Source organism: Felis catus, chromosome A2 (assembly GCF_018350175.1).
Source record: "Felis catus isolate Fca126 chromosome A2, F.catus_Fca126_mat1.0, whole genome shotgun sequence".
In the NCBI taxonomy this organism is placed as follows: Eukaryota; Metazoa; Chordata; class Mammalia; order Carnivora; family Felidae; genus Felis; species Felis catus.
Genome location: NC_058369.1, coordinates 104,011,659 through 104,037,397, shown reverse-complemented (window position 1 = coordinate 104,037,397; position 25,739 = coordinate 104,011,659). Strand labels below are relative to the sequence as shown.

The window sequence follows — 25,739 nt, the reverse complement described above, 5'->3', positions numbered from 1 at the left end:
CATATATATACACACACATATATGTATGTATACACACATATATATACACACATATGTGTATATAAACATATGTATATATGTACATATACATACATATTAAATGAATATATAAAATAAAAAGCAAATACACATATATACACTGAATGTTATTGGTTTTGGAGAGATGTGGCTGTTTACTACTCACTAGCAGTACCCTTAAGACAGTGAGATATTTGGTTTAAAGAGGAGAAAAGTCAGAGGCAGAGAGACTGGGGATCATCTGTGAATAGCTGGAATTGATTTTGTGGAACTTTCCTAAGGTGATAATATGAAATTGGGGGAAAATGATTACACACTCTATGAGGCCTTAAAGTTATGAGTGAAAGAGAGAGTATGTGCTTAACTGTATGTGTGAGATACTTGACTTGATTTTCATTGAAATGAGAATATTAGCAAGCACTTAGGGAGTGCTTACATTGATCAAAATACTTTTCGTGTTTTGTCACATTTTATCCTTACAACCCCTCTTTGAAGTAGGTTTATTTTATACGCGAAAAAACTGATGCTTAGAGATGTTAAATTTTTTCAGTATCCAGCAATTATTTTCTGGGTCAGACATGGTTCTGGGGGTGAGGAATACATCAGTGACCAAGAAAGACAATGGCCTTATTTTGTGGAACTTGAATTCTGGAGCACTGTAGAAAGACAGAGCAGTGTCTCAAACTCAGGGCTATCTGAGACAAGAAGTTGTGAGCTAAAGCAATAAACTGTTCTACCTCCATGGAACGACAAGCTCTTTTTTAAAGGCAAAGTTGAATATTTTAATCACATCATTGTTTGTTACAGTGAAATGAAAGAACCCACACTTCCCTGTAACAGCCAGGCAAAATGAACTGACATGAATGAATTCTGACATACAGCACAAGGCTCTCCAAGGTCTGGGGAAATCGATTCCAGAAGTAGCAAATCTGTATAGGGTGACATTTCTTTCCAAGTGATCCACTGTTCTGCCATGTCTTTTGGTTCTTTTATAATGAAGTTCACTGAAGGTAGTCTTTCTTTCATGTGTAATTCATATTGAGTGTAATCCTATTTATAACAATTCTTTCTTTACTCTAGTGACTCTTTTTAAAGAGGGCTGTACTGCAAAAAGCAGTTAGAAACTCCTCATAAGTAAGGATCTGCATGCACAAATAATCATTTAAATTGTTGTATACAGCTTAAATCCCCAATTGCATCTCTCCAGTATATTAGTTCTTCTGTAATGTTTTCAAGAAATATGCCACCTTAACAGAGAAATTTACTTTGACTAGAAAACTATTCATCTAAGAATAAATGATCTTGAACTAAAGTTTATATTGAAATGTAGGTATAGGGGTTTATTTCTTTTGAGAATTGTATTTTTATGTCTTTGGAGTTAGTTTTAGATATTGGATTTTTTTTTGAGTGGAGGTTTTTTTGTTTTTTACAATTCATTGCAAAAATAAAGCAACCACTTCCTTGATTATATTATTTGTGAATGTTCCTATATTTCTAAAGCCTAAGGTACAATGGCATTTTAAGGAATATTGAACTTTAGCATTATCTTTGTGCTCTTCAATATGTAAACAAGTTTTGCGTATTATATTTCCCTAGAACCTAGCAACCTAGATTTTCTACACAGCTGCATATAAATTAGTTGAAAGTGAAAATTTCAATTAAAATGGTGTTTTGACATCACTACTTTTTACATAGGTATCAAGGACTGAGATGTAGATTAAATTATATACGTTCATTTTTGTTGTTGTTGTTGTTGTAGTAAGAGAACTTGACTTCCCCCAAGGAAATCCAGAATTTCCTAGTGATATGTGAGCAAAAAAAAATCTTCACAAGGGAATTTACTTATTGAATTCTAAAGTTCTGAATCATTTGTACAGTTCTCCAAGCGTGTGTTTGTGTGCGTGTGTGTGTGTGTGTGTGTGTGTGTGATGTTCCTCTAAATTAAACTTTTTTTTTTTTATGTCTAAGATCCATAATGATTCTAAGGAGCATCAAAACATAGCCCACAGAAGGTCAATTTGAGACCAGAAGGAATCGTTTTAGTTTTATCATTGAAATTCTACTTAGAGTGTCTGTATATTTGTGAATGTGCATTTTTGCGAGGAAAGAATTAATAGCTCACTATGTTCTCAGAAGGATTCATGACCCTAAAATGTCAGACATGAAAATTCAGGCAAATCAAACTTTAAGAACTTTCTCTTCTACTTTCCTCAAAACTATATAAATCTAGTTAAAGTGAGTATCAGGTGCAGTCTTTAGTGGCAAAGAGGAGCTCTAGATGAGGGAAACAAGAAGAGAAAGGAAACTTTATTATTAAGCAGCTAACCTCAATCTTACCTGATATTGGAGCAGATTTCAAGTGTTGAGTATATGTATGTGGGTGCTTAAGTTCTTTTGGGACTAACTCCTGATGCTTTTGCCTGAATTCCAGGAGCTCCCGTCTCTTTAGTGGAGAGCAGTAACCACAATGAGAACGTCCCTGTTTTCATGGTCTAGGACAGGGTGAGAACTTGTGATTCTGAAAATGAGAACACTGAGTGCTTATGTGGTCCACAGGGTGACCAATACTGTACCATAAAAAGTGGATCCAGACCATGTTTTTTAAAGACCGTGTTCTTTGGAGGGTAATAACCTTGGTTCAAACAACCAGACATGCAGGCTTCATATCTTTTACCTCTAATTCTCTTGCAAGTTTATCAGGCAAAATAATATCTACTTTGAAGATTTATAGTGAAAGCTAAATAACGTGATGTATGGGAAGGAACTAGCACACATCCCAGTATCTTGAATTGTGACTTTACATTTCTTCTTAATCCTTACATGTTAAATTTTTAGCATTTAAGGCATAAGGTTAGTTTAAGCACAAAGAAGCAAACAAAAAGGACTGCTTTTATATCTCAGCACCGAATCAATGTGGATAATTGAGAAATTTGGAAAAGAAAAATATTCCTGGGAAATCTCAGTGATTGCTGTGGTGTAGTATTAAAATCAATCAATTTCTATCTGTCTTTGTTTGGTGATACTACTTGATCAGACACCACATATTATTTCTGAAGAGCGTCTCTTGCTGCTGTGGCACTGTCTGCTGGTTTGACTGCTTGCCCAGGAGAGATAATATTTTCTTTGGAAATGTAAATGAACTGGTTAGAAAAATGATTTGCTTGTAGCTGATTCTGTAGGACAAGCTTACCTGATAACCCAATGTTTTTGAATTGCTGGAGTCTAGCAAGAGAAAAAAAAATTAAATATACATATTATCTTATACAGGGAAACATTTGTCTTACTAAAAGAATTTGCCAATTAATAATTATTAGCAACTTGAAAAAGATGCACAGTTTTTAATGCTGCTTTTAGCAACTAAAACATCTGCTCACTTGTATGAGAATTGATTCATTCACTCACTCACTTAAACAACATTTATTGAGTATCTACAAGATGTAAGTCACTACCATTATCTTCTTGTTTTTTTAGATTGGTATTTGGAAGAATCTAAATTGGAGTATTGATAAGTGAAGTATATATATACTCATATATATATATATATATATACACACACACACACACACACACACTCAACTGATTTCAGTTCAATTCAACTCACCAAATTGAACTAGAAAGTCACTAGATGTTGTGTGGATAGCAGTCCCTCTTTCATGGAATATTTAGTAAAACAGACAATACAACATTGTGTATAAATTGTGAAATATATGTGCAAATGGACAAGGACTGAAAAGAAGTTTCGAAAGTGAAAGCAATTATTATGCTAAGATCGAAGAAATTTAAGGTATTTTCTTAGTTTTAATATTTGGCAATAATGGTGTTATGAGTTGAATTGTGTGCGCTCAAAATTCATAATTTGAAGCCCTAACCCCATAAAACAGAACTTGAGTGTATTTGGAGATAGGATCTTTAAAGAGGTAATTAAGTTAAAATGAGGTAATCAGGGTGGGCTCTAATTCAGTATGACTTGTGTCCCTTCTAAGAAGAGGAAATTAGGACACAGACATACCCAGAGGGAAGACTGTAAAGACATCAGTAGAAGACTGCCAACTACAAGCCAAGAAAAGAGACCTCAGAAGAAACTAATTCTGCTGCCACCTTGATCTTGGCCTTCTAGCCTCCAGAAACTGTAAGATAGTACATTTCTGTTACTTGAGCCACTCCATCTGTGGTACTTTGTTAAAGCATCCCTAGCAAACTAATACAGATTAACAATATAAATGATAAGGCCAAATCTTGGAAAAGATCTTTTAAATTGTTTACTAGGTGTCAGCATCCCCGAGTTTCACTGCTAATTCTCCCATTTACTTATTCTGTGACCTGCCAAGTCACACATAGCTTTGATTAAAATCAACTTACCTGTGAACTAGTAAGAGTATCTTTTTCACCCATGTCATATGATGGTTCTAAGGATCGAATGGTATTGTGATTTGAAAACTTGTTGTAGGCCATTAAGAACCATACAAAGATGAGAGATATTGACTTGGTAAAAGAAATGAATTTCACATAAATGTGCACACACTAGACCCAAGTCAGAAATTTTATGGAATGACAGTTTTCAGGAAAGTCAAGAGTCTTCAGTGGGCTAATAAACATTAGTTTTTAATCTTACAATTGAAATAAAAATGGCACCCCAATTAATTATTTATTTAATTTTGATTTATCTGTTCATGGACTGTTTATATTTGGTCAGTGACAATATACTTCACGAATGAGGCCATTTTACTGTAAAGGAGTTCTCTTGTTTACCTCAACAATTCCTATCTTCAAGGAAGATGGAATCTGAATCTAGGCAGAATGGTACTTATTTTGTTAATAAAAAATAAGGAAAAACTATTAAAAAACACCATTACAAAGTACAGCCAACTTCAGTTTGGACTGTACTCCCTACACAAATATGAGAGACAAATGACATGTGCAAGACATTTTATGAAGTCCAATAAGGAGAGAGAGAAGAACTTGCCAGAAGTGTCTGGTCAGTTGATTGAAGTGATAGAGGATAAGGGAGTATTGCACAAACTAAAATGATGTCTCACTGGTAGATAAGGGATAAGCAAACCAGGGCAAAATGAACATGATTTGAATGCTGAACCCGAATCAGAATGGGTAACCTGATCACTTCCTTTGTGTGTATTTTTCTCTTAATCTTATATTTTTATCTTTTCTTTTCCCTCTGGCATCTCTGCTTTTTTATTTGAAAACTCTGTAATTGACCTTTATGACTTCATTTTCTAATTCACATGCATCTATCACAAATTGAAAGACTTGCATCTGAACTCTAGCTGACAGGGAAGAACATTTTTACTTTAGTACTCCAAATAGAATTGGCTGTTATTAATGAAATATAGTCACTGAAAGAGAGATTTCAACCCTACAAGCAAGTCAGGTGGATCCAGAAAGTAACTTTTTTCAAACCATGTAAGCAAAAATATCTTGCTGCTATTACAGAGGATGCTTTTGCAAACTAAACATTACTGTTCCCAGGGATTAAGTGGCCTATTAGTGATTCACAATTTATTTAATAAAGGCTATTAAATAGATAAAATCAGGAAAATCAAAAAATCATCGAAGGCAGAAAAATGGAAGTCTAATGCAAAATAAATATATTATCACAGGCATCAACTTGGATAAATCTTAGATAAACAATATGCATGGAAATGATAACATAAATGGTAGGTAGTGATTACTTCAGGTAAAAGATGATTGAGGGTAAGTGTGTGGAAATAGGTTCTACTTACATAAATGGGTTAGAGAAAAGCTTAGGGCTGAAAGCCGCCACACCACTGGGTGAAAACGCCCCAGGTTAGTTAGGGAGATAGTTTAATGGGATCATGAGAAACTTGTTGTATCACCTGCAAGAAATTACTTTCCATCTGGCACCAATGTACCTTGATTACAAACCCCACTTGCCCCTCCAGACCCTTTGCTTCTTACACGCACGATTTAATGATTACCGTCTGATTGTTTTCTCCACGTTCACGTGTGTAAGAGCTTGTTTTCTTTACGTTCACCACGTGGGTAATATCTTGTGCACTCTAAATACAGAGACGAAAGGCCTGTTTGGAGCTCTTGTTTTCTCCCGGGTATTAGTTTCTCTCATATTCAGTTCTGCATTCGTTCTCCTGCTTCACAAGAGAGAATTCCAGACTCGTAGTCTGCGACAGGTAAGTGAGGCATTAGATGTATTTATAACTTTTTTTATACAAGAGTATTAGCATTTTATTGAAAATTTAAAAAAATCCTAATATTAATCTCGGAGCTGGTTATGACCATTACCAATAAACCTTATGGACCTAGACAACTTGTGCATTTTAATACGTTCTTAATTATGGTACAAAAAAACCTTTATGGTACAAAAAATCATTAAGAAACTTGTAAAATCAAATATAAAACGTCTTCTATAAAGGAATGTGGAGTAGTTCAATATGCCAAAGTGTGATAAAATGGTTTGTGAGTAATACAGTATAGTCATATCTTATTAATCACATAATGTAAAGTCTCCGATAACAAAACTGGACTTCTTCCCCAAACTGAGATTATAAACCCTTGGTGATTTTTAACTGATCTGGCCGTCATCATTTCTGCTCTTACCCCCATTCTAAAGTCATGAGGGAGATGAGGGATCTGTCCCACAAAGCAGACATCAACTTATGTTGTCACCAAACAGAAAAAGGATTCAACTTTTCACTAAGCAACTTACTTCTGTTGCAATAAGACAATATGGTATGCTCATTATTCCAGATATCCTAGGAAAAGATATTTCCAACCAAGCATCAAATATTTTGACTTTCCAAAAGTAGAGCTTTCTTCTGATTCTATTTTTAGAAATAAATAGGATTCAAATGAAAAGTTGCATCTGGAAAAAACTACGTTTTTTTTTTCCCCGTTTCAGGGAGCAAACTTTAGAGAAGAGACTTTTAACATTTCTGATACATTCTGGATGTGATAATTTAAACAAGTAAATCAATACTGACACTTATCTGGAGACACTTAATCTTTGTTTAAAATCCTTCCCCATCTCTAAAATGCATTCTTGTTTCTTAAAAGAAATCTGAAGCAAATATGGTAACATTTTTTTAATGTTAAATCAAGATGATAGGTTTATGGGTATCTTTTTCATTATTTTCTGAATGTGTGGAATATTTTCAAATTAAAATTAGAGTCTCTGCAATTTGTGGGTTTTGTGGTGCAGTTTGCAGTGTATATCCATGAAGATATCGATTTGTCTACTTTCAAAAAGGCAAAAGAAACATACCCAAATAGTCTATTCTGTACATTTGGACATGCTATTTGCAAATGATATGCATTGCTATAAAGTGAAGTAGTACAATATAGTGGAAATGGTAAGACCATGAGCCCTAGAATCTGACAGACTTAGTATTGAGTTCCAACTTCAACATTTCATAGCTTAGGAAAATAGTTAAACTTCTTTAAGACTCAGTAAATGTAAGTACAGGTGACTCTTGAACGATGTGGGGGTAAGGGGCAGTAAAAAAAATCTGCCTATAACTTTTAACTACCACCAAATGTAAGTACTGATAGTCTACTGTTGACTAGAAGTCTTACTGGTAACATAAAGGTGCTTAACACATATTTGTAGTTTTATATATTTTATACTGTATTTTTACAAGAAAGTATGCTATAGAAAAGAAAATATTACTAAGAAAATCATAAGGAATACGTTTACAATACTGAACTGAATTTATCAAAAAAAAATCCACATAAAAGTGGACCCCTATAATTCAAACCCATGTTGTTCAAGGGTCAATTGTAAAGCTACCTACCACATAGTGTAGTTCTAAGAACTAAATATGACAATACAAGTCAAATGTCAGTAAAAAGACTGCTGGATGGGTAGACAATAAGTAGTGATCAGTGAGTATATCAATGTTATTATCAGTTTTTACTTGTTTTTATACCTTTTTAGAAGGATACTCCATTTTTCAAAATTACTGGTATTTTGTTTTTGGTAAAATGCTTACACGGGAAATTGATGATGGTTGGTCTCAATAAGTCTTTTACAAAAGATGATTCCTGACCTAATTTCTGTGATGACTTTTTTTTGCTTGATGTTTACTTCTGCATGGTAAAAATAATTGTTTCTTTCCAGATTTTTAAGAAATGATACAGCATTCTTCAGAGCATGTAGAAGAATGGCATTATAAAAAGAGTTCCTCAATAATTTTACCAACAATTACATAGTGTTTTCATAGAGAGTTTCTCAAGGATGATTAGAATTTGGTGAATATAAATTTTAATAACCATAGTCTTCAAGCTTGAGGGGATGTTTAATGTTCTTACTTTAGAAGATTCCAAAGAGGCCAATTGACTTGATCAGTGTCACAAAATGAATTATAGGAGGGACTAACTCTAGAACATAGGTCTTTTGACTCTCGTTGTTTTAATTAGACTGTTAAAAAGCACAAAAATAAGATTTTTATGTGAAAAAGTAAATTGGGGGCCACTATAACATCCTTTAAAAGAAATGTGTCCTTCAAGGAAATTAAAGGATGTCATACAATTAATATGGATGAGAACATGAAAAGAATAGCAATATTGTAGAATAACCTTTCTACATAGGTTCATTTTAATCCTTAGACATGGGTCCTTCTAAAGATGTTCCCCAAACATAATGTACTTTAGGAAATCATTTAATATATATTTGATACATTTCATGTAAACATGTATTTATCAAATATATATTACATATAAATTTATAATATACTATTGCAATAACTTATGTATTACACAATTATATGTATAAACTTTTAAAATAGTCAAATACTGCATTTGCTCCATAATGTCATGTTATTGGCAGAAGAGTTTGAAACAGAAGAAGCAAAATGTATTGCTTATTTGAATGAATCATGAATTATTTTCTGAGATAAAAATTGACTCAGAATGGGGTTAACCTATTAAAATGTAGTGCTCATCTATATTTTACAAAACACTTGACTAAATGAATAATATACTCTTTGTGGTTTGAATATTATCTTTATTGATGACTGTTTATGAATCCAGAATATTCCAGTTTCAAATTGAACAAAGATATAATCCAGCGTTCAGTTCAACAGAGAGAACAATATAATTACTCAAAAAATAAGTTAAAGGCACAGCTTTACACTAAAAAAAAATTATAGGAGGAGATAGGATAGGAGGAGTTTGGCCCTGGAAAGGTCATTATTTTGGAGCTCATAGTGGTGTGTTTAGATTATCAAATGGCTGATTTGATTATATTACATAACAACCCATTAAAATGGAACTTTGTGATTTCATTCATATATAGAATTTAAGAAACAAAACAGATGAACATGGGCGGAGGGTGGGGAAAGAGAGACGCAAACCATAAAACAGACTCTTAAACATAGAGGACAAACTGAGAGATGTTGGAGGAGAGGTGAGTGGGGAGAGGGGTTAAATGGGTGATAGAAAGGAGGACACTTGTGTTGGATACTGGGTGTTGTATGTGAATCGCTAAATTGTATTCCTGAAACTAATGTTACACTTTATCTCATTGAATTTGAGGTGCCCTTGTTTGTAAGATGTAGCATTGTTTTATTTAAAGCTGAGAAAAAATGCTGTTTAACTATGATGCATTTGTTTTACACTCACTGAAGAACTATTTTGGTTTTTTTAATATACTAATTTTTAAAATAATATATTACTCTTATATCTATATAAAAAGAAAAATATAAGTGAAATGGTTAAGGGAATGCTAATAATCTTTCCATTCAAGCTGACTCTTTTGAATCACTTTTTGACAGAGTTGCTGGTATCTGTTTTTTTTTTTGTCCCATACATTATCCAGTGTTATCACAAGCAATGGTGATTCAGTGTTTCTTGAGAGTCCGAAAACTGTCTGTAGCTTTTTTCTTTCAAGCCACCGTGGACTCTCATTTTGCATATTTTGATACATATAAGCAGTCAATAATCACTATATTACAGTTACTGCCTGGCAGTGATGAACCTGAGTAAGCCAGTTACTGCATCACAACTGTTTCTAGTAACTATAATATACATCTGGGACTTGGAAATGTTAACAAGTGAAAATATTTATACCTTAGAATTAATGAAATGTTGTATATGAAGTTCAAGAGCTATTGCTGGCCATTTTTCTAGTGTCTAGAAAAAGTTAATCTGTTGCAACAAAGAAAAATGAAGCCATGGTTGAAGCAGAGGGGAGAGAAACAGAATGAGTCCTAATGATACTCAAGGCGCTGTTCTAATACTACCTGGGGTCCAACTTTAACTTTGCTCTTCCCTTGACTTGGTGTTATATGAAATACTCTACTGCCCCTCCAATAAATTCTATGCTTTAAGATCATTTACACTGAACTTGAGTAACTTCTACCCCCAAAATCTCGTGAATATAGCTTAGATAGTATTATGTCTGCAGCAAAACTTTTTTTTTTATCTATTCCTCTATTGCACATGGAAGAGACAAGTGAGTTCCCCAAAAGCTTACTTACTCATAGTGTTCTCGAAAAATAAAAATTTTAGGCAACAGGAAAGGGTTTTATTGTCAAGAAAGGCATCTGTTAGAAGGACTGTTAGTAGGTGTCTTGGTCAGGTTGTCTGGGCCACATCCTTGAGAAATCAGCCACCATATTGTGGTCCCCAAACTTTCAGACTTACTAGCTGGGCTACATTTATCTCTATGTTAGATAGAATAAGCAAAAGAGTTGGAATTCTGCTGTCACTCTCTTGATTTGGAAATGAGGTGTGGTGTGACAAATTTAGTATAAACTATTCCCCACAGGATTGACTCGGAAGAGCAGATGGTTTTGAGAAAGACCTGTCATCCAATCAGTATATTCACTGCTTAGAAAAATTGGCAAAGGGCTGTTGAACAAACGGATACATTCTGTTAACAAAGCATTCTTTGTGGCCTCTTTCTGTCTTTCACACACAAGTTGATGCATGTATGTCTGATCTTTCTAGTAAATACTTTTTTTTTTAGTATAACTGTATTTTGTTTGTGTGGAAAAGTTTGCTGAATTTATTTTCTTGAAACTAAGATAATTCATCTTGCATTCTATTCATAGAAATAGAGAGCAGTAATGCAAATGTTGGTTTAATAGATTTAGGGGCCATTGTTTTCATGTGAGCAATTCTAACCATGTTACATTTTGGTAGTCTGGCTACAAAATGGATCACAAATATGGTGAAGTCTAGTGATGCATATATTCCAAGGTAGAACATGTATGATCTAAGAAGATTTTTTTCATTTGTGATTCTCAAAACTTAGTCCTCTTTAGACTTTGATTCCTGTTTCTGTTAGATGTGGAATTAAATCATACTCTCTTAAAAGATTTTCTGGGGGCGCCTGGGTGGCGCAGTCGGTTGGGCATCCGACTTCAGCCAGGTCACGATCTCGCGGTCTGTGAGTTCGAGCCCCGCATCAGGCTCTGGGCTGATGGCTCGGAGCCTGGAGCCTGTTTCAGATTCTGTGTCTCCCTCTCTCTCTGCCCCTCCCCCGTTCGTGCTCTGTCTCTCTCTGTCCCAAAAATAAATAAAAATGTTGAAAAAAAATTATAAAAAAAAAAAAGATTTTCTGTATTAGCAAACTGTTGGTAAAATGTTTTTCCCTCTTTGGGATAACTGTATTGATAATGACAAAGTGCTATTAATACTTGGCTAGTGTGAGTTTGTTAATTTCCTTATGTGTATATATGCATGAACTGATTAGTTCAGAGGAAAAAGAATAGGTCTATTAATGGTACTCTTTGCTCAGAAAGAAAAGGGTTTCTTACTGCTGACATAAGTAATTTGCAGTGAGGGGTATAATGTATAATTTAGATGAGGTATCTGGGGAAGAAATTCTTTGTATCTGTGCTACCTAATGTATCGGCAAAACATATAATCCATGCCACTAAAATTTTAGAAAAATGCCAAACTGAAAATAACAATGGAGATAAAATAATTACAATGTATTTCTTTTATATATTTGTCCAAATGAAACATTTGCTTATCACCATAATCATCAACAGATAAGCCAAATTAATCTAATGGTAATATACTTCAAAACATGTTAATGTATTCCTAAGGGTGTGGGGGGAATGAAGTGAACAGGAGAGGCTTTTCTCTTTTCTATCTCATTTGAATTTTCCTTCTTAATGGCTTTAACCTTGATTTTCTTTTGATGAGACATTTTGATGAGACTTTGAGTGGCAGAGGTATGCTTAGGCTCTGGGTTAGACAGACCTATGAACATTAGGTGAGTCCTTTTTCCTCCTTGCCTCAGTTTCCAAACCTGTAAAATACCTATCTTGCAGTGGTTTTGTAAAGACAAAATGATCATTTTTGTGAAGCATTTAACACAGTGATGGCATATACGGTGGTAAGGAAAAGGAAACACTGATAATTGTGATGGAAATAATCATGAGTGTGAAGACTGAAGAAAGGATTCTCATTATTTTCTTGAGAAAATGAGGAAGGCAGCTTAGAATAGTCCACACTTAATTGTTTACAAAAGGAAATCTAATCTCCTGGTTTTAATTTTTACTTATTCACCTGATGTGAGGATATTATTTTATATCAAAAGACTTTCTATGCAGTTAAACTCATTTAGTCCTGAAATTCAGTGTATAAAAAAAAAAAGCCGTCGATCACATGTACTTCACATGAATTTTACTGAATTCTAGCCAATCGAAGTTGTAGGATATGAGAGAGAGGACTAAAAAGGAAAGGGCATCTGTTCTTTTTTTATTTTCTCCAGGTCTTTTCTTCCTCTCAATAAGTCAAGGGAGCCAGAAACTACCCCCTGCACTGCCTAGCGCGTGGCTTAGCTAAATGGATGCTCCAATCTGGGACCAAAATTGGGAGCAAGAGACACAAGGAGAAAGGAATAGTTTTTAGTTATATCGTCTGAACAGTCCACTGGCAGAAATGTTGATCAGGGACAGTACTGAGCACTCAGGACATTTGTAGTATAGGACAGGGTGGCCAGCAATGGAGGCAGTAGCTGACTCTTGGTCTGTGTCCATGGGTTTCACCTATGGTCTAGCTGTCTCTGGTTCCTGCTGAATTTCTGGGCTGATTCTCCAATCTTTATGTTGATTCTGACAGCTCCATGATCCCCTTCAAATAAATTCTTTAAAAAATTTGTTTTGGCTATGTGAGACAGTTTTTTTTATTTGTGTGCAACAGATTTCTAACTAAACCCACTGTAATCCATACGTTTAGTAAGCGATATATTCCGAGATACTCTACTTAGGAAGTCGTTTTCAATTAGCCTTTTGAGTTCCATAGCAACAACTGCTTTGTTATTTTGTGGTCAGAATTGGCTCTGAATTATTTGGGCTACATAAAAAATTGAATCCAAATTCAATTTGAAAAGAAAGCTAACTAGGGACATTGAATAGAACATGCTACTGGCGCAGACAGAAAATCTGAATAAGGAATTATAAAACTGTTTTGGTACTGAGTGCACTGCAAAATAAGTATAGAGCTTCTTGTGCCTAGTTTTGAAGGTGGCGTTTGGTTTGGATGTTCTAATTCTGACACACAAACACACACACACACATTCTTTTCAAACCAGAGAGAACATAAACATTTTCCTGCTGGATTCTTAGGAAATTTGTTCTTGATACCATTTCAAAAATGATGGATAGAATCAGATCTAATGTGTTTCCTTGGGAAAAAAACTAGAAAGTTTTAGGAACAATTAATGGTTGTGTCTGGTCCATATCTATTTACTTTGGTTACTACAGCTTTTCTTTCTTTCTTTCTTTCTTTCTTTCTTTCTTTCTTTCTTTCTTTCTTTCTTTCTTTCTTTCTTTCTTTCTTAATGAGAACTTGAGATTATTTTTTAACTTTTTAATGTCTGGCCTATATTGAACACTCAAGTTGTAAGTGACCTTTTCAAAACCATCATGTAGCCACTTTGACTTTTAACAATAATAAAAACTTACAGCTGTGAAGGCAAAATAGTTTATTTTAAAAAGTATAATTGTCATTATGTGAAGATATGTTTCTAATATGTGATAAATTCATAGTAATTTATATACTTCCCCTCTTACCAAGTTGTCCTCATCACAAATATCTTTGAGATTGTTGAAGTTGTCTTGAAATAGAGTATGTGGAACTACTGCAGAAGTGGAGCCTATGCCTATTTCATCATATTCCTACTACATTCTGTATCTAATCTTGGTAGATTGAATTATTGATGCTGGATCATCACTTTTTTCTGTATCTACATCTTTAACCAAGGAACTTTGTTTCCCTGCCTCCACTTCAAGGGGCACAGAGTTGACTTAGCCATTGCCTTGGCTTACAGGATGTTAGCAGATAGGTTGCCCTGTGCTGGCTTGCTCTCTGGAGCTTGTGCCACCACCAAGGGAAGAACATGACTTGCTGGCCTGCTAGCCCGAGACGAAGGTAAGAGACACATGGGGTAGAGCTCTCATAGTTGACCTGTAAATCCAGGAGTGATAAATACATGCTTGTTTCATGCCATTGTGATTTGGAGATGGATGTTACACAGCATCATGTATCAGTAGCTCATAATTTGCCCTGGATTTGAGCAGCTTACAGGAGAAGGTCAAATTAAAAGCTAATGAAATCTCTAAAGAATCTTTCAGTCTGGAAATGTATGAATTTTATATATAAGTAGAATTCATATTCTACATCTGATATACAATCGGTTATAATACTGAACATATGGATATAATTGATTTCTATTTTTCTATAATCATTCTAAATACTTTTTTGTCCCAGAATTTGTGTAGAATTATTTTGTCCCAGGATAAAATAAAAATGTGGAAATAATTATAATTGGGGTGATAGAGTTGCATATAGTAGAAAAATCTAAGATATTATTTACTTGAATAATTATACTTTTCTTAAATTATTCTAAGTACCCAAAAAGTACAAGGTCAGGGGAAATTCAAAATGTGAACTGTATTATTACTTTCATGAAAAAACAATGCAGAGGATTATATAATTTCCTCAATTTATGCATCAAAATAAAAATTCTATCTTTTGAGCTTTTATTATTTTTTGTTGTTCATTGCTATCAGATGAGGATCAAGTTATTTTAATCTTTAATATTTTCCATTTTTAAGAAAAGTAGTCTAATATTCTTTAAGGTATCAATTCTTAAATAACTGCTACATGTAAATGCAATCAGAATGTTTTTTATATTTTCCTCTTTTGCAATTAGTAAGAACATCTTTAAATATATTTGCTATTTTAAACCGGTATTAGTTTCTTAAATCTTAGTCATTTTTACTTTATAAATAAACTAATTATACTTTAGTAGTTGTAACTTCATTAAAAAGTGGAACTAAGTAGAATTGCTAGAATGTGGGCTCAATGAGGGCAGAGGTTTTGGTTTTCTTCACTGATGTATTACCCCACATACGTAGAAGGCTAACAGCACATAATAGGCATTGGGTGAATGTTTGTTGAATAAATATAATGGATCTTTCTCAAACTTCTCTACAGACGCTTCAGTTTCTAAACTCATTTTTTGGAGAACATTGGACAGTGGTGTTCTGCACCACCTGATGTTTATCAGGACTAGAACCAGATTTTACTTATTCCATGACTAAGAGAGGCTGAACGGAACTCTATTTTCTTCCAGGCTTCTGGGTGCTTCACAAATGACAATGTACCAGAGAGTCACTGTCATCTTTTTTTCTGAACTTTGAATCCTCTCCCAAATCATACATAATTTGCTAGAAAGAAACTTAAGTTTCTCCCCAATGTTTGACTCTATTTTAGAAGAAAATGAGTCACTTTGTGGTAAGACTGTGAGGATTGGCAGTGGCTTACCATGATCCATTGAAGGTTCTTCGTGTTCTAGCCTTTATTCTAACTGCCTTGACATTGTGCATTTTTTAAAAAAAACACTTACTTTGAGAGCAAGAGAGAGCAAGCATGAATGGGGCAGGGGCAGAGAGAGAGGGAGAGAGAGAATCTCAAGCAGGCTCTGTGCTGTCAGAGCAGAGCCTGACGTGGGGCTCGAACCCACAAATGAGATCGTAACCTGAACTGAAATCAAGACTTGGATGCTTAACTCTGTCTCCTGGGCACATGTCCACATTGTGCGTTTATGGTTGTATAATTCAATCTTGTACAGACTTCAAAGTATAGTTCATGTCTCATTTACAGTCTCTGGCTGTTTTAGCTCTCAATAATAATAGCAAATATTGATTATCATGTACTAGACACTAGGCTAAATATTTTCAATTCAAATTCTGACATAATCGTTGTAACAATTCAGGAAACAGCCTCAGTGAAGTCATGTAACCTGACTAATGTCCCATATAACTAGTGACTGGAGATGAGCATGGGAACCCTGCTATGTCTACATTAGGCTATACGGCAATAATTGGTCACCTTATCTTTTAGTTCAATGCTGTCCAATAGAACTTTCTAGTATGATGGAAATGTTGTATATTTGAGCTATACAGTGGTAACTAACTATATGTGGCTTTTGTGTACTTAAATTCTAAACAGTACAACTAAGGAACTTAATTTTGAATGTTAATTTTAATTTAAAAAGAAAGAGTCACAAGTGACTAATGATGGATATTTTACACTAGCACAGCCCTGAATACTTATGTACTGGCTTTTATATGAAAATTTGAGTGTGCATTTTTTCCAGATGCTATGCTAGATTTGAGGATACAAACATAAAGTCAATGCCATTTTTTCTTCCTCAATAGATTATATCTTTTTCCTTTAGACATTCTTTGTCTTAAGTATATAGTGTAGCCTTTGTCAAAATACAGAATACAGAATACATCAGAATGGTTTGAAGTGTTATATAAGAGAGAGGTCCCAGGTGAGTTTTGGATGCACTGGAGTCTAAAAACCTCATGGATACAGATTAGGTCAGTTCCGAGAGTGATGATTCAAGGAGCTTATGACATATTGGGGACCACTGCCCAAACTGGGAAAATTAGGAACTTTGTTCACATAGCAGGATTAATACAATGAAAACAAAAAAACAGGTAACTATGCCATGTATGTTGCAAATATATGTGGTATATAGTTATTTATTCACCTACTTATTCATTCAACACATGTTATTAGGCACCTACAATGTCCTAGGAATTCTTTTTCTTGCTGTGCATAAGATACACTAATAACCAGAGTTCTTGTCCTCATGAAGCTTAGATCCTGCTGTGAAGCAGAGTATAGGGATGGTTGTACAGAAAGTGAACACATAGGAAGCAATATATAGTATGTCTGATGATAATTGCTTTAGAAGAAAATATGGTATGGTAAGAGGAATAAGGCTTACTGGGCATGGGGATTGGGATAGGCTGATTCTGTATTATATGGTGTGGGGGGGGCAGACAGGACCTCATTGTAAGCAAAGAGTTGAAGAAGGTGAGGGAGTGTGCCATGCAGGAGTGTTTAAAAGGAGGGAAGAACAAAAGCAAAAGTCTTGAGGTGGGGGTGTAACTGATGAATTGGAGCACGCCAAGGAGCTCATTGTGGTTCAAGAAATACTAGTGGGATGGGTGAGAGGGACAGATGGGGCAGCGGAGCCTAGTTAGAGAAGTCAGAATATTTCAGGGGCCATATTTTGTAGGGTTTAGTAAGCACTTGGCCTTTTATTTTGAGTGGATTTGAATGGAGAATTGTTAGGATTTCAGAATGAGTTGAACATCGGTGAAAAAACTATTGAAAATGAACTAATATCAATTCCTAAATTCTTTTGAGAACTCATCAACTGCTTCTACTCCTTGTAGATATTATCTTGTGCATGTGTGAGTTAATTTTGGTCTTCGGGAAATAGAAATGGCTATTGCAGTGGTTGATGCATGGAACATCAAAGGGTTAGATAGCCTGTGCTGCTAAGAAGAGGGAAAATCAAATTGAGTGCCTCAGAAAGATATTCCCCACAGAGCTCTGTAAATGGCATAGTGACTCCCTTTCTAAGTGCTATTCCCTTGGATGTGGAGTTCTTTCTCTTAAAAAAAATTGTTTACTCATTTTTGAGAGAGAGAGAGAGACAGAGCGTGGGTGGGCCAGAGGTAGACAGAGAGGGAGACATGGAATCTGAAGCAGTCTCCAGGTTCTGGGCTATCAGCACAGAGGCTGATGCGGGGCTCAAACCCACCAGCCTTGAGGTCATGACCTGAGCTGAAGTTGGATGCTTAACCGACTGAGCCACACAGGTGCCACAAGGAATTCTTTCTCTTAGGTAGTTTGTTTTGGTTTAAGAAACATTTTAGCATTCAATATTCTCCAGGCCTTGTTCTAAGGGTTTTACAAATATTACCTAATGAATGAATACCCTTGACAACTCTTTGGAGTAGGTTCTATTATTCCAGGTTTACAGATAGCAAGCTGAGGCATCATTTGTTGTGGGGAGGGGAGCAGTGGTGTTTGACCAGGTATGTAGAACAGTAGTCGTTCCAGGTAAAATTCTTTCTTGAATAGGAGGCTGAACAAGGAGGTCTTTAAAGTTCTACAGTATCATCTGTTGTGTGGCAAGAAATGTGGCGTTATATGTTACATTTTTTTGAGTGAAAGGAAAGCCAAAAGAATGGACAAAACATTGCAGCTAGTATATTAAAATGTGCTTGAAATTCTGATTGGAAAAATTACTTTGAGCCAGAATTGAAGTTCTAGTTCTTCTAAAGACCCATTGTTATTACTATTAATGATTAGCTTTTGACCAGTGAATTACATGACAACTCAACTGTTTTGTCAACTCTCTCATTACTTGGTCCTGCTTGCACACCTGTCATAATCGGTGCTCCAAAACACAGTATAATTATAGGATTCAAGTACTGCTTTCTGTCCAAACTCTTTAAAGCACTAAGCTTAGAGCTTTGAAAATGCCACCACCTTCTCTGAAGCAAAGAAAATGCCTCCTAATTGGGGCCTGACTTTTTCTAACAGAATAATTTGAAAAGAGAGGCCACACAAAAGAAATAATAAAGGTTATGATTAAGGGTCATAATAAAAATCTCTTAAAAAATAAAGTATCTGAATGTATGTGGTACTGAATTTTCTGCCTCAAATAACAAAGACCTTGATGAATTCATGCTCTGAGGACATAAAGGAAGCTGGTCTAACACAGAGCTGAAAACTGAAATGTACTTTTTTTTTATGAATGCCACCTGAGTGTGTGTGAAGAAGGCTGTGGTAGATCTCAAAGGACCAGAATGAGAGCAAAGGAATTCAATAATTTAAGTAAGTTTTGTTGTTAGAATTAAATTATGACAAAATGGCCTTTTCTTCTTGGGCTGTGGTTGGGTACTACTGAAATGATGACACTGAGCATTGTCTGGTTTTGGCTCTAGCTCCTTTTACTCTCGTTTCAATACCTTTCCTTTAATTAAAACTCATGATTGCTTTGTTGCTGAAAGGTGATGTATTGAGTGGGTCTGTGGTAGAGACTGCTAATTATCCCCCAATATCCAATTCTCTTCTTATTCCTTTCATCAGTTAAACTCCCTGAGTTTTAGCTGATCATATGTTTGCCCTGCTGGTGTCTACTCTCCTGGCCTACTTTGCAGCTTGACATGACAATGTGACTCTGACCAATGGAGCATTAGAGGAAGCGATGTGTGCTACTTTGAGGTCATGCCCTAAGAGGAAACTGCTGGTCCTCTATTATTGCCTTTCCCTCCTCTTTTCAGATGGAAATATAGATGTCAGAGCGGTGAGTCAGCTTCAGCTTCAAGCATATGGATGAGAACAAGGCAGTAGACATACCAGCCAGAGTTCAGGCTGGGAAGTAGAAACCACTCTCAGTATCTAAAGCAGAAGAAGACTCAATACAGTGAATTAAGTGCTTACAAAATAATAATGAGGAGTGGCAAAGTGGAAGTCAGAGAACCTCCACAGGACAATTGGTTTTAAGCCTGTGAGGCAGAGGTCAGGTTACTGTGGTCTCTTTGGCAGCCTTACACTATTAAAAAGTTGTGTTTCAAATATGGCTTCTGCAAACACTCACATCTCTTGGAAACTCTTTGAGAGCCATCACTGTATCCATTGTTGTAGCATACCCTCTCCCTCCCTACTTTCCAAATCTTTCATGATTTATGCATCTCATTGACAACCAACCTTCTGTCTGGAACCCTAGCTGTGAGGGAGTCTGGAAAGTATGCTCATGTGTTCTCTAGCCATTGTGATAGGGATGTGGGAATGTACTCCAGATGTCAATAAACAAAATCTAGAACATCAAGATTCAATGACCATAAAATAGAAGGAGTCTAGGACTTAGACCCTGTGGACTACTCAGCCAGTCCTGGACTATACACCAAGAGTTCAAATGAGAATGAAATAAACTGCCACCTTGTTGCGTATATTATTTTGGGTTTTCTGTCACTTTTAACATTAATCTTAACTAATGCAAATTTTCTTATCAGAAATGGGATGCTGCAATTAACATGTAGTGTTGGATTAGTGTAAATAGCCAGGTAACAAGAATTCATTACAGGTTGGAAAGCTGGTGACCCCTGTTAGGTCACGGCAAACATTTGGGAAAACCATCTCCAAAGTCTCTTGTAAGGCAGTCTGTTGGCCTGCTAATAATCCTCAAAGCCTTATGGAAAATGGTAAGAATAGTTTAAAATGTAGGGGTTCTTTTTGTTGATTTCAAGAAGCCATAGGAGTGAGCTGTTTACTTAGGGTAGAGTTGGCCAAGGTACAAGTAGATATAGAGGAAATATTGTTCTTCTAAGCTCAACCATCTCTGCCTCCAGCTGAAATGCAAACTGAGAGGTTGGTAACTTAAGATCTTGTGGGATTAAAATAGCCAATTATTTCTATAACCCAAAATAAGGTAGTAATTTTTATCAGGATATAAAACAATTTCCAAGCCAACTATGACAGCAAACTAATGACAAAAATCAGCTCAAAGGTCTTGTCTTTTCTCTCAACTGTTATGGACTGAATTGTTTCCTCCAAATTCGTATGTTGAAGACCTAATACCCAATGTGACTGTATTTGGAGATAGGGTCTTGAAGGAGGTAATTGAGGTTAAATGAGGTCATATGCTTGAGATCCTAATCTTACAGGACTGATGTCTTTATAAGAGAGGATGAGAAACAGCTGTCTCTCCACATGGGCACAGAAGACAGGCAATGTAAGGGTAAGGTGAGAAGATGGCTGTCTTCAAGCCAGGAAGATAGAGGTCTCATCACAAAACAATTCTACTGGCATCTTGATCTAGGACTCCCAGACTCTGGACTTTGGAGAAAATAAATATTTGTTGATAAAGATATCCAGTCTGCAGTACTTTGTTATGGTAGCCTGAGTAGACTCATATACCTATTTTTTAAATGTCCCCAAGGTGGCACCTTCATGGTCTAGCAATGAAAGGGAGAAGGATGGGTAGGGCTAGAACCTAACAATTAAAAGCCAAACTCATTAGCCTTAAAATCTATGCCTTGATAAGAATTTGTATTCAAAAATAAACAAGTAGTTTGCACTTGCAGCTGACTGGAAGTGAATATTCTTTGAGTGAATTGTAAATACTGATCATTGCACATCTCCATCCAAATCAATAAAAGCAAAAGCGTAGGGGCACCTGGATGGCTTAGTCAGTTAAGCATCCAACTTCTGCTCAGGTCATGATCTCATAGTTTTTGGGTTTGAGCCCTGCATTGGGCTCTGTGCTGACAGCACTGAGCCTGGAGCCTACTTTGAATTCTGTTTCCCTCTCTCTCTACCCCTTCCTCACTCATGTGCTCGCTCTCTCTCTCTCTCTCTCTCTCTCAAAATAAACATTAAAATTTTTTTTTTAAAAAAGCAAAAGCCCATAATTGTCCAATCTCTAATGAAATCTTCAGGCCCATTAAACTGTACCAGTAGGCTATGAAATCTATACAGCCACCCAAAGTTCAAATCCCAGTGCCTACCTTACATGTGAACCTGGAATGAACTATAGCAGAGTAGAGCTTCCCAAGGGGAGAAGTGAGGGCCAAGACAGTGGACAAGGATGTTGCCTCCAGAAAGCAAAACCAGGGTTGGCAAGTTACTTACTAAAGGAACTTACTGTGGTTTTAGAGAAGGGAGTCTTCATAATTCTTGGTCAGCAAGTTTTGATAATTGCAAAGGACGGGTGATGGCTCTATACTCCTAATTTCCCTTGTTTCCTAATGAGAAATCCCATTCCTGTTTTACCATTGGGGTTAAAGGGCAAATAATTTGTGAGGAGGCATATAATTTGTGTTTTATTTTGTACGTTCTCAGACCATGACTTACCATATCCAGACTGGATTCATCATACCACCCATATATCCTGGACTTTGAGATGGATGCTGAAACTGGATAGGACTTGGGGTTTCTTGGGGAGAGGCAGAGTGTGTTCTATGTATGGCAGAAATGAATCTAAGGGGGCTAAAGAGGCAGAGTGTATCAGAGCCTGCTGGTTTCCTATTGATAACTGTTTCTTCTTTCATTGTCCAAATCCCTAGTTTTTCCCTCTGTATAACCGAAACTTGACTGCATTTCCCAGTTTACCTTGCTGTTTTATATGGCTCTCTAACTAGGTTCTGGCTAATGATACTTAAACAGAAATGTGGTAATGAAACTTGATTAAAGATAATGCATATATGTCATTGGCCTCTTTTCCATCCCTTCTTCTTTTCTGTTGCTTGACATGTTGATAATTACAATCTTGGACCACGAGAACTCATTTTTTTTCCTTATCAATTAACGTTTTTAAAATTGTTTCCTGAAGAGTCTTAGAATTGAGAAAATAGCATGTAAACCTTTTTTTTAAATATGAGATTTATTGTCAAATTGGTTTCCATACAACACCCAGTGCTCATCCCAATAGGTAATATGTAAACTTCAGTAATTAGTCTGTACAAGGTAAAATTTTCCCAAACAGAGAGATAACCACAATGTAGGATGTTCTCCTGAACTCACAATAGGGAAAATTTTCTCATGTTGTTCTTCTATTACCTTTCATTTTGACTGACACAAGAATCTTAGTTTTATGTATTCTGGAAATGATCATAAAATTTCACTTAGGCACAAAACTAGTATTTTATATCTGCCTTGTAAAACATGACTTTTATTCCCTGAGAAGAAAGCAAAATAAATATAGAGGAAGGATTTAGAAAATACTTCATTCAATTCTTTTTCAATTAAGAAAGAAAGAATTCAATGTAACTATCTCAACCCCAGTTTATATTCTTTGTTTTTCTCTGATTTCTCTTTTGCCTTAAGCAATGAAAGGGATTAATTCTCTATAGTAATTTAAATAGAATTACTTGCTAAAAATCCTCTTCCAAGATCAGTGAAAGGGGATTAGTTTTAAGCTGCTTTAATCACAACATTTTTAAGAGAAAGCACATTAAGAAACAACTATTAACACTGTAGGCACATCTATTTTGATATCATTTGTAATATATATTTTCTCTTAATGTTATTTATAAACAGTTATGTGGACTTTTTAGCCAAAGGTTTTGAATGGCAAAATATACCACTGGATATAGTAAGTTCCTCAATTTGTTTGATAATATTTTCTTTGTTTTAAAATTTTTTTTTATTGTTTGTTTATTTTTGAGAAAGAGAAAGAGCGAGCCAGTGAGCAGGAGAGGGGCAGAGAGAGAGGGAGACACAGAATCTGAAGCGGGCTCCAGGCTCTGAGCTGTCCGCACAGAGCCCTATGTGGGGCTGGAACTCACCAACTGGGAGATCATGACCTGAGCTGAAGTTGAATGCTTAACCGACTGAGATACCCAGGTGCCCCTGTTTGCTAGTATTTTCTATCACTATGTAAATATATCCTTTTTGGGCAAAGCGAATTCATGAAGTTTATTTCTCAGGTTCTCTCATATTTTCACATTTCTTCATTTTGGGAAGAGACCAGGTCTCTGTCTAATGGTCATGATTTTCTTTCTTTCATTCTGGTGCTGACCATAGTAGCTCAAATTCTGCTCTTATTTGAAAGTGGCATTGTGGGTATATAAGTCTTAATTTGGGGAATTAAGTATTTCCTACCCAAGGGGGAAATCAGAATAGATAGAAAATAAAGGTGCTTGAAACAGGGAATCAGCACAGAGATATTTTCAGTGTATTTCTGGATTTATCCAGACACTCTAAAAGAAAACTCTCAAAATATCAGGACATAAATGATAAACAAATGTTTCTTCTCTTACTCTTTAGGGATTATATCTTGACAGCAGTGGTTTTGATTTAACATCTCTCATCCCAATCCACTACTTCTCATATCACAATTGACCCAGGGCTATCTTTTTTTATTGTTTACACTGAAGCTGAAACAGTTCTCAAGAATCCATGCCTCTCAACAGAATTAGATAAATTATTAGGCTCTATGTATATATTGGGATGTGGGGGAAAGAAAGTAGGCTCTTCAGAAAAGACCTAGTGGTATATTCAGAAAGGCAAATTTCTAGTCTTGAGACCTGAAGGACAATATATGAATACAGAATTAAAAGTCTGGGATGTTGGAAGGAGTCAAGTTCAGCACTGCAAATACAAAGCGAGCTCTTAGTCTATGGCAGGTGCTACATGCTTTTCACCCTGTTCTATGTTGCTTTCTGTGTATATCCTAAAAGGATTTTAGAGACTGGACAAATCCTCTCTTTGGTTAAGACTAGAATATGCCATCATATAGAAATCTTCAGGGTATGTCCTAGCAACTGATAAAACCAAAGGAGAAAAGGAGATTATTTGGGCTGGAGAAGTTTATTTCTGGAATTTCTATTTTTTTTGGCGAATAACATATATTGTCTAAGTGATTACCTCTTAATCACAAAATGAATAATACTCTTTCATACCTTTAGAGTTTCTATTCCCTGTTATTCATTTTAATCATTTTTTTATTCATAGGCATAAAAATATGAGGCAGAGTATGAATGAAAAATTGTTTCTATAGTATGGATTTGATATATCTTTCTTAGTTGCGGCTTTTCACCACTAAACAAACATTTTTGAAAATAATGATGGAAATTGCATTCTACCTTTTAGAGCACCTAGTGTCATGCATTTGCTTTGTGGCTTTTATCAACAGGAAAAGGGGGATTATGCTTTGTGAAAATTCTTTTCAGTAGAGAAAGAGTAAGCTATCATTTATCCAAGGTCATGTTATTGATGATTGAGAATCCAGTTAAGCTGATTTCATTTCCTTACTTTGCACTCTAAACAGAGTTTATGGCTGTGACCTTGTAATCCTGTTCTCTGGGATAGAGCTATGGGAGAGGATCCTTGGTGCCCTGAGGTGGGCCACTTAACTTTTCAAGGACTTCAGTTCCTCAGTGATAAAATAGAGGTAATAGTAGTAGTACCTTCTTTTGGGATAATTGTGAGGATTGAGTTAAGTCATCCAAAGTGCTTAAAAGGGTTAATAACACATAGTAAGCTCTCAGTAAATGTTTTATGATATACTGATTTTATAAGGGGGTACTATCAGCCTCCGTTTATGAATGAAGGAACTGACCTATATAACGAGATGTATGTGGCATATTTAAGTGTTACCACCATTAGGTGGTGGAACATGATTTGGAATCCAGGCCTTTGGTCTCTTGACTCCAATTTTTCAAATGCTCCAGTATCTTAATGTGCTTATTATTAATTTAAAAAAATTAATTAGAGGGATGCTTGGGTGGCTGAATTGGTTAAGCAACTGAGTCAATTTTGGCTCATGTCAAGATCTCATGGTTGGTGAGATCCAGCCATGCATTGGGCTCTGGACAGTGAGGATCCTGCTTGGGATTCTTTTTTCTCTCTCTCTGCCCCACCCCTGCTCACACACATGCTCTCTCTCTGTC

The 25,739-nt window shown here is 35.6% G+C and overlaps 1 long non-coding RNA gene across 1 annotated transcript in view; it reads left to right on the top strand.

Moving 5' to 3' along the window:
- The first annotated feature begins 5,752 nt into the window (after positions 1 to 5,752).
- LOC123383888 overlaps positions 5,753 to 25,739 on the top strand; it is a 110,193-nt gene continuing 90,206 nt past the window's right edge. Inside the window, exon 1 of the long non-coding RNA XR_006594241.1 lies at positions 5,753 to 6,182. This is a non-coding gene — a long non-coding RNA (uncharacterized LOC123383888). The remainder of the gene's footprint in view (positions 6,183 to 25,739) is intronic.